The 9953-nt window shown below is 34.6% G+C and overlaps 1 long non-coding RNA gene across 1 annotated transcript; it reads left to right on the top strand.

The window, feature by feature from the left end:
- Positions 1 to 5558: 5558 nt before the first annotated feature.
- On the top strand, positions 5559 to 9843 carry LOC137405777 (uncharacterized). Its single transcript, XR_010979808.1, has 3 exons — positions 5559 to 5681; positions 8577 to 8649; positions 9530 to 9843. It is a non-coding gene; the product is annotated as an uncharacterized lncRNA (long non-coding RNA).
- The last annotated feature ends 110 nt before the right edge of the window (positions 9844 to 9953 follow it).

Raw genomic sequence — 9953 nt, 5'->3', positions numbered from 1 at the left:
TCCATTGAGGGGGATAAGAGCTGACTTAGCCGTCCTATAATCGTCAGCTGAAAAAACCAGCAACAAAAAGTTTAAAGAATAGTTTGTACGTAGCTTTTAGCTACTGTTTGTGTCAAGGATACGGTCTTTTCCTTGCATCAGATTATATTATGTAAATGTAGTATGATAATATTGTGATAAAATACACAATGCAATGTCATGTATTTTGAGAAATAACGCTTCTAAAAACAATTGTTCGCGTATTCTATTTATGTGCGTATTGTAGACATAAATGTGAATTTCAGGGTCGACAAATAAAGATACAGTATATAATTGGTCTAATTTCAAAAAGGTTTCAGTTTGTGTTTTACTGCCTTTTATGCACTTTCTCTCATCTCTGTATACAATATGTATAATAAACTCACTGTTTGTAGTTGTCTGAAGTTAATGACATTGATTTCAATGCATGTTTTGATGGCAAGCATTGGAAAGTTTCTTGGAAGTAGAAAAGAGATTTGACAACTCAGTGTGGCAAGTGTGAGATTAGCAACGAGTGTAAGTCAAATATGAGGAGGTCGCGTCATGGGTACAGTGTGGCTGGTTAGTTGAGTATGACAAGTCAGTACATGGGGAGATTAGAGGAGTTATACCCATTGAACTCAAACCCCTGAAATGGCAATCATGGGACTTTAAACTAGTAGCGTTAAGATACGTAATGCATTGGAGAGCTAATCATATACTAGTTCCGTTTGTAAACAAAGAGTGAAAAATGACAGAAACAAACATGTTGAATAGTTATTTTCCACTTGAGTGTTGATGAGAACTTCTCCTACACAACGTTTACAGTGCCTGATAGAAGAAAACCTATTTATAACGCATGGAGTAAGATATGATAAATAGGTTGATGTAAAATAGGTTTTCGTAGACCATATTATTCATACAAACTGTTGTTTAACAGATGCATAAACCCAGTAAATGATGTATTCAGGCAAATAATTGTTCCATTATATTACAGATTATATTATAGATGCATAAACCATAATGAAGAAACTTAGCACATAAAGTATTTCAATAAAAACAACAAAAGCTGCGAAAGCAAAAACTGTTTTTATGATTTAAGTGATAATAGCTCATATATGTATGATATGTATGATATGGTATCTGTAAAATATGGAATAAACTACTGCAACAACTAAACGGAAATTAGTAGCGGTTGTAATAGCGAATAATAAAAGTAATGCAAACAATTAAATGTAGGAATTAGTGTAATTAGATGATTAAACTTATACATACACGTTACAGAAACTGTGTCAAAGGAGATTTGTATAGCACTGAATATTGAGCCAAGGTGCATCAGAGTTTCTTAGAACTAAATCAGATTAGAAATAGCAGTACAACAACAGCTACAGATGAATATTACAGTGATTACATTGTTACTGGCCTTTAAAAAGTACTGCTTTAATATTCTTATGCCGCGAAGGGGTCTCCTCTGCAGGATAAGAATACTAAAGCAGTACTTTTTATTCTATAAGTAACAGGAGAGACCCTGTTAACTATACTGTACGTAATATAGTATAGTTAACAGAAGGAGACCTATTAACTATACTATATGAAATATAGTTCGTGTTGAATAGGTTGAGTTAGCTGGTTGTGCTGTACTCTTGTTCTTTTGCAACACAAACTATATATATTATAATTCAAACTACTCTTGCTTCATCCTACTGTAGTAGTTAGCTATTTAGAAGCAGAGAAACAATATAAATCTGTGAATCTACAATGATGTGTGAGTGTGAGCGATCCCTTGAAGAGTGAGTATGGTGATTTCAAACCAGTGTGGCAGCTTGACTTAGCTTCCTTTAACTAAGTCTGCCTTAGCTTATTGCAGAGAGAGGCTGCGTATGTTTTTAAGAGCATTGTTGCATAAACAACCCCTTTGTGATCTCTGTGATGTCTGAGTCCAGTAGCAAGGAAACCTTAATGACTAAAAACATGCCCAGATGCAGAGAAAGTTCAGGTTGAATGTCATTCTTGTCACTACCAGTGGATTTTTTTGAAAATTGAACGCCCAACCTGTTGTTAGCAGGTCAGGCGTTCTATACCAACAAGCCATGGCTGCCCTCAATACTCAAAGATACAATCATAGAAGCTTGCAAAGCAAAAACTTACAAAAAAGATACATGTGGTACCCAAGCATTATGGCAGTGCTAACTAACATCGGTAGGTACCTGAGTATCCTGTCAGCAATAACAAACATGCACTTACTTTCGTTAGAATTTCTGAGCTTATCCGGATGGTAATTCACTGTGATCTGCATCTCGACGGGTTCACTTTTGTTTGGGAAGTTAAATTCAAACTCAACTGAGTCAAGGACAGATTCATCCGGATACTGGGATAATGTCACGCCGGGCTGATTTCCTTTGCAGTTGCCACTCAAGCCACCTGATTCGCGTATTTCAACAGCTTGTGTCGTTTTGCCTTTTACGGACTAAAATACAATTTTATTACAACCATCAGCCAGTTTATACAACCATCAGCCTTCTTTCTGTAATAATCCAATATAAAATACCCAGCTATTTGCTTACATTCACTTCTACTATTCCCGCAGTGTACAGGAACAAAGAAAATTTTAGAAACCAACATATTAGATAACTAGCTTGAAGTATAACTTGTCAATATCAAATCAGTCTAAATTAGTGACAACCTGTTAGCATAGATTGAAGAAGTTGTTGTGCTCATACATGTATATACATGCCAGTCACCTGTCTTGTCATCAGTTCAAATGTTGCAGATTATAATTCTGCAGCGTATCACTATTGTCAGCAGTTTTATGACCGCTGAACACAGTCATAAAACAATATTCTATATTCACTGTATTTGAATTACATGAACTATCACATCAATTTAAAACACTAAAATTTAAAAATGATTAAAAAATTGAACGATATCAATTACGCTGCAGTAAATGATGCTTTTTAAACGTTTACATTTCCCAAATAAGTTTCAAATTAAATCTATTTACTAGTTACAATTTTAGAAATCTATCTAAAAAGTTTTAAAATCTATTTGAAAAGTTGGAAATGTTTTTAATAGATGAGAAATCAAGTTAAAAGTTTTTAAATCTATTTCAAAGTCTAAAATTCAATTAAAATCTTTGAAATATATTTTGAAGTTCAATTGACAAATCAATTGATAAAAACTATGACTTATTTTAAGCAATTTAACCTCACATGGTTATCTATTGCGATTTTTAGAGTAAAACAAACAATACTATTGTAGCATTTTTAAAAAGCATTGTAATATGTTTGTTATAACTGTGACCTGTTACTATTTGTTAAATGTTTGCTGCCAAAACTGCTGATATCACTACCGCCAGTGTGATGATTAGTTTGCATGTTCATTTTATGAATCTTCAAACAAAATTCATGGGGAAAATGATTTTTAAACTATCAAGATATCCGCTTAGTGCATGCATAAATCAGGCTAAAGAATTTAGGCTAGACTCAATGTCTCCACTATGTAACGATGAGCGCTACATACAAAGATTTTATTAATTGTCAAAACTTGCAGACTGCTGGAGGAATTTAGAATAGTGCATTGAAAACCTCAGGATTGCCGTGTAGAAAGCAAAATAAAGTCATGTTAGATTAGAACAAACTGTACACCACAAGATACCAAATAAATCTGTTTTTTAAATTTGTATTTTACTGCATCACTGCTACACATATCACCATAGGGTGAGTTTTCTTGATACATAAATCTTCTTAGTCGCTTGAACATTTCTAACCTGATATGTGAAGAAAAATCGGAGATTAGTGCTGTTGATCATAAGACAGTCATATTCATCTCCCATGTCTGCATAGCGGATCATATAGCCAGAGGCCTTCTCTGAAACTGGTAACATATTTTACTCGGACTTAGACACAATTGAGAATTCATGAGTAAGCTGAAAATTTGTACATATAAGAGTAGGCAACAAAACTATAAACGTCGACACAAGAAGTGATGCAAGGGAAATTGTTAGCGAGTAATTACATAGCACTAAAGATTTCTAATGAAACCGTTTCACTGTAAAATAATCCACAAAAAGTTAATTCCAGTTTAGCTACACAGTACACAGCTCAAAGAAGTCGTAATGAAGCTGCATAAACAACAGCGATCATTCAAATCAATTTGAGGCTGCTGCTAAACTCGCTGATAAAAGATTTATCTTTGAAAAATAAGATTTGAAGCTTGCAAAAACCGAATTAATGCAAAACGTAACCTAAGATAAACTCTAAAAACTTGACACAGCTTCTGCTTATGATGAGCTTACCGCTGACAGAAATAATACTGCCATAATCACACGTGCTGCTGCCCGTGGTGAACCAACATCAATATATGCCGTGACTCGCCTCTTTCATAACAGTTTCTTACCCAAAACCGTTAGAGACTTAAGACTTAAATCTCAGACTGAAAAATAACTCAGCCTAATGCTGGAATCTAGGTGAACCAAAGTCTTAACCAAATTTTTAGTTCTGAAGCACTTTCTCAAGACGCCTGGGCTAATTACAATTGTACTATTACTATTGAGTAAGCATCGAGTAAGACACCAATAGATAGTTTAAGTTAGTGTATGTTTAAAATGCAGTTTCAATAAACCCACCAGCCAGATAATCAGCTTACCAGTAAAAAGGAACGTAATTGTTACGGTTAAGAAAACGAGAGTGCTCCTGTTAAACATAATGCGTTTGCGCGTGATCAGTTAGAATTAATAAAACGAAGAGCGCACACCAACGCTCAAGCAAAGCTATACCAATCCTGAATTACCAAAATCACATGAAAGTCATGTGACTTGCACGTGATTTACTTAAAGCAAATAGAACTATCTATATATGCGCGGTGTGCGTAAAACGAACCTGTGATTCGCACTATGAAAAACCTGTGCTAATTTAACGTCACAGCAAAGCGTTGAGCATAGTATAGCATATATGATATATAATACGTATAGCATTGAGTTAAAAAGTTTGACAACTGTCTTACCTTTATTTAAACCGCAGATGTTACCCAACGCTCAGCTTTGCCAAGAGAAGATAAATTTAGCAACAGAGTACAACTCCAAGTCATCAAAAATGCTTAGCACGCTCTAGATACTCTCAGTTCTATAATAAAACAATGGAAGGAGGTTCGTTTTTAAAAAGCAAAGAAATGTCATATGTAATTAGTTTCAACACGCTCTGATGCCAAAAAAAGCTAGAATTCTATCAAAATATATCTCAACAAAGAAATATGCATCGTAAACTAAAACGAGATTTTGGCCACTTTTGGTATTTGAATGAGTAAGAGTCAGGACGTAAAGAAAAGAAACTTTGCATCCCTGTGAAAAAACTAACCAAATTTTTTTAACTATTGCTAAAAACGGGTATATTCCAAATGTTACTTCGGATGTTACTCCGATAGTAATAAAAAATATCATTAGTTTTTGTTCTTTTCAAAGTACAAGTATCGGCGCTAGGAGGTGCGTACTAAAAGGGCGAGTCGTTTAATGTTCTGTTAAGGCATGGCGAGTTGAATACGCAAGTCGGGCAAGCCCCACCTGTTATTGTAGTTATTGGAATATAATGGCGTCTAACCTTGTTATTGATGAAATGTTTCCTGACGAAGGTGGTTCTTCGTTTATGGAAGTTGATGATGGTCAATTGATTAACGCAGCAGAGACTAAAGAGGTTAGATTACTAAATTTTTTGTTATTGCTGCATCTAAGTATGCTATAGTGTCTAATCTAACTGGTAGTTTTCCTTTGGAGAATCCCAGAAGAGATACAAGGGTGAAGGAACTCATATATTATTAGAAAAAAAAACTTTATTCCTATTTAGCCTTTTTTCTCTTTTTTTTAGGTTTGCTAAATTTTGGTGTAATGTAAGTGATTTATAAATCATGTGAAACACGAAGGAGCAGAAATTCCTTGTAAGGATTCGATTAGGCCTACTTGTATTGATGTTTTGGAGTTAAAGTTCAAGTAGTTGAAGTGGATTTAGGTGAGTAGGCTAAGAGGGTTGTCTGATCCTTGACCTTCTGTTTTAAAGGGATTGCAACTCTTAACTTGTTGCTGCATTTGGTAAGGGAAAAGTACCACTTTATTTGGGTTCTGACAAGTGGAAATGACCAGAGAGATGCGACTGTCCTGCTGAGATCTGAGAGATTATCAGCCTAGTTACTTATTAGAAATGATGCTTGCTGGTGCACTTGTGTTTGCTGATGCAATGTGTGCGTTGGTGCAATGTGTATGCTGGTGCAATGTGTTTGCTGGTGCAATGTGTATGCTGGTGCAATGCAGGTGAAGTCGAGCTATTTGATGTTCGTAGAAAAATTCAGTGAAGGTTGCAGCATGTCTTGTATTGTGCACAAGAATAAACATATCTATACAGTCAGGGTATTTATATCTTAGAGGGCAGCCTTAGCAAGTTCAACACAGTTAAAGGTTGACTTGCAACAAAATTCACATTACAGTTATTTGATATGAAAAAATTCACCATGTCTTACTCTGTTGTGTTGTAGGTGCAAAATATCTGGAAAAGTGATTACAAGCTTTTAAAAGCTCAAAAACGAACTGAAAATCGCAGCCACACGAGACCGCCATAGTTTGGATTCTCTTTCCAAAACGGCTCAAATGTGATGTAGTTGTGAGAGATGGTTTCTGTTTACACTTTCATGCAATCTTATTCGTCGAAATATTTTCACAAATATTCTTCACGCATTCAATAAAACCATGTCTATTGTTATTACGCGTCTGTTTTATCGTCATCGTAATGCTGTCACTTTTAGCAGAGATATCCTATAACTTACCGTAAATATTCGTTTAATTTTTTAGCCTTAGTTTGAAGGAGTACGTATCATTGTCTGATAATCATGACGAACCTGTTGGTCACCTGTGATAATCAAAAAGTGCTGCAAAAATTATTTGCGAAGTATTGGGTCACATGATTAGATTACGATTTGACAATTGAATAATGCCGAAACAAAACTGTAAAGTAGCAAGCATCTATATTTGATACGGGGTCGTCGGTAAAACCCGAAGTGTCTGTCATAAACTAGTGCTACGATAAGTTTTATATTTAGCTTTTTATTGGCCTTTCAATTCACGGGAGAACATCACGTGACAAGACAATAACCAAATTTCATGGCCACGTCATCGAAATAATGAGATTCCCATCTACGGCAGCTTTTCATTTTTGAGCTTTTAAGAGCTTTTAATCACATTTTCACATATTTGGCACATTTAACACAACAGAGTAAGACATGGTGAATCTTTTGATACCAAATAACTGTAATGTGAATTTTATTGCAAGTCAACCTTTAAAGAAAGTAGCTAGGTACATTAAGAGTTTGTAATGAAAAACAGGCCCGGCCCTCAACACATGATTAGATAATGGCTACACATATAATGATTACGTATACAGAAACAAGGAATACAAATAACCAATTATACATGTATATGTATAATTGGTTATTTGTATCAGTGATACCATTTGTATAAATGGTATCAGTCAACATCATAGACCTACTACTTACTGCTACCTATAACCTCCTGACAAGGCTTTGATACACATTTTAATTCCTATTTATCAATTCTAAAATATAATTCAGTTTTGGGGCCAACTCTTAACACCAAAGGAACATTTATAGATGGTTAATATGATGTAATAACTGATGCAATCATAAGTTTTCAGGGTCAGTTCGATCTCGCCTATGATTGATGAGTTTGCTGCTACTCGGTGGTGACAATTATTTCATGATTTTCAAATTATTGCTGGAGCCGCTCATTTCATTACACATTTTGTTCAAAACCACTCATCTCCAAACCATCAACAAATGTTTTTTGTAACTGCTCAAAAAAGACCATTGCAGTTGATTTTACCGTCATGTTTCGATTGTAATCATGAGGTATGTCAAAACCTTTTTACCGATTGCATTATTTAGGTGTATTTGCAAAGTAGCATAAAATTTACAGTTTCAAATGTTTTTTATTCGACTAGCTCATGCATTTGTTTGGATAGTGCCATATTAAATTAAATAATTAACTTACAGATTATTGATTGTGTTCAACATTTATGCTAAACTTGTTAATATGAATATAATGTTATTGATTATTTTTCTTCTGATTACAACAAATGTTATCTCACCTAAATAATATAAATTAAGATTTTTCTTCTTGCATGTTTGTTCACTTGGTAGATGGTGAAGCTGTAAGCAGCAGATAATATCTACTGCAGCCTTACATCATTCTTAGTTCACTCATAGTTCATTGTTTTGCTTGCTACTATGAGTATGTCTAGAGAGAATAGGCGATGCGCAGTTTGTCATCTATTCAGAGCACTGTAGAATGGTCAGCACATTTGGACATACTGTGTCAGTTTTTGGGAAGTTATTCCTATTAGTCTGATTAGTAACAAGACTGTTTTGGATTTTAGTTTGCTAGTCTAGTTAGTAGTGTGACGACTCCCATCACTTCTGATCCTACTAGCTTATGGAATTTTTTGGTAACAACCATAGACCTGTGGTCCATAGACCATAGACCCTTCTTTCCTGTTTGTCATGAAGTATATGATAATCATTTTCAGGCTTTTGTTCCTCTGGTCAAAGACACATATAGCAAAGGAGCTGGCACCCTTGTCCATACAGACTTTCACAATGGTAATTCGTAAGCATATATGTAAAAGTCTGTAATGGTCTGATCGCTCAATGTCACACTATACAGCGTGTATCCTGTTCTGGTATTCATTAGGATGAGTTCTATGAACCCAGATGTTATAAAATACTTGAATGTTAGATCAATTTTGAATTTCAAAATATCAGCCTGTCATAAAATACGTAAGGCTATGTAACAAGCTCAACATCTATTTATCCATGCTATTTGAGAAGACTATTTTTGACATTCTTTGCCAAATTTGTAGGGTTAGCATAAAAATCAAATAATTTAAATCGGTGATTTGAGTCATGATATTTTTGAGGCAAAAAAGTCATGATTTTTGTTCTAATTTGGCACAAAATCAGTGTTTTATGACAAACATTTTTGTTTAGATATGCGAGTAACAAATCTGTAAATTTGTCATGAGTTAGCAAGCATGATGGAGATAATTGACTGCGTGTTTAGTACAATGAACCTATAGTGAACCTCCAAGCAGGATTAATTGAGAGGTAGCAACTATAACTGGTAGTTTTCTCCCCACTACTCTCTTTAATAAATGGCATAACATCAAACCCTTCACCGCATTCTGCTCAAGGGTAAGCATCGAAGAGTCTTCTCCGCCTTTGGTTTCGCTCACCCAAACATGAGAAAGAGGCTGTATCATTAGTGAGATCATTTTTGCCTACACCACAAAGGTTTTTATTTAATAGTGACTTGATTAGGCAGATACGGTAGCTTATTTTTGATTGGTGAGATTTTAGGGGAATCTCATTTGCTGTGTCATCCTTATTTTCAAAACATGTTACTGAGCTTTACCCTTAGTTTTCAGGTACTCAATTGTTTCTTGTTTGTTTTTTCATTTGCATTTGAATTCATTTTTTGTAGATTTTGGTGACATATTTGATGACGAAGATCTTTCATAGCATAAATGGAGGCGTTGTCTACCATAGCTTCAGATAGTAGTCTGATCGCTGATAGCTTGCATTCTATCTGATATAGCATGTGTATCAGCAAACTTTGTAAATGAGCTCTATTGTCCACATGAGATATTTTTGTAAAATGCTGTGGCAAGGGGATGATTATTCTTATCAACAAACTTGTCTCACGCAGCAATATATATAGTCATCGTTTTAATCATGTGTATTTGTTTATTTTCATTTTTTCCACTATGATAATAAAAATAATGTTTATGTACAATATTTACAGAAAAACAGTCTTTTACAGAGCTGCATAATCAACTTTATTGCATTCATTACAAATGCTACAAAATAAGTAATTGAGAATGCGATGAACATCTAGCAAAAGCGTT

The sequence above is a fragment of the Watersipora subatra genome, chromosome 10, assembly GCF_963576615.1.
Source record: "Watersipora subatra chromosome 10, tzWatSuba1.1, whole genome shotgun sequence".
Classification (NCBI taxonomy): domain Eukaryota; kingdom Metazoa; phylum Bryozoa; class Gymnolaemata; order Cheilostomatida; family Watersiporidae; genus Watersipora; species Watersipora subatra.
This window is presented reverse-complemented; position numbering and strand designations above follow the sequence as displayed.